A 965-nucleotide genomic window follows, 5' to 3' on the forward strand; every position below is an offset into this window, starting at 1 on the left:
GTCAATTCACATTCGCCGTCCCTGATTGACATCTAGCAATGTGTCAGGGCAATACATGTGACGGGAAATGTCACGTGGTATGACAAAACCAAATTCGTTCGTTTACCGTGAAACTATAATCCCTTCGTCAATATGATCCGATCAATTACGAGATATGGAGTTGTGTCAATCTTGATCATCGATCATATCTTTCACTCCACTATTAAGTCAATATAAATCGAAAACTCCTTTTCGACTTATGAGTACACCTTGGCCAAGGATTTCATCATTGACTTAATTGAATGAAACGCAGATCATAATCTCCTACTATCTAAGAGTGACGAATCCTTTATTGATCAATCACAACCTTCATACGATTCTTGACGTACCCGAACGATGTCGTATTAGCGGCCCTTTTCAGAGCAACATCCAACACCGCCAAAGTATGAGTATCCTCATATAAGGTACCATGACGACCTCAAGTCAAAGGACTAATTTCACTACCGAACGTTAGAGATTAACCACCGACACTCAGATAGTTATCCATGTGGAATCTCTCGACGGGTCTCCAATATTTTGTTCTATAACAAAACATCCACATGTTTATTTAAGTGTCACCACACTTTAACTTGTGAGATCAGTTACTTACTTCACAAGTAAGAAATGCCACATGTGATGGTCTATCCGTAATAACGATATCCGTATCTCGTTATTACTTACGACCACGGAAGATTTAAGATTCAATCAGATGTAATTTGTATCTCACAATCACAACTCCTTGTGATTAACAAATTACAATTATTTGAATCTACGGACTCTATTATTTATTTAATTGTCTATTAATTAAATAATAGATCTACCATTTAATTGCATTAATTATATATAAAAGTATTTATGTCCAAAGTTGATTGGACCTAGGGCATAATACTTACACAGACATGGTACTTGAATGAAATTATTTCCACTACCTCTAAGTCCCAATTAAA

The sequence above is a fragment of the Olea europaea genome, chromosome 16 (genome assembly GCF_002742605.1).
Source record: "Olea europaea var. sylvestris chromosome 16, O_europaea_v1, whole genome shotgun sequence".
NCBI classification, from domain to species: Eukaryota; Viridiplantae; Streptophyta; class Magnoliopsida; order Lamiales; family Oleaceae; genus Olea; species Olea europaea.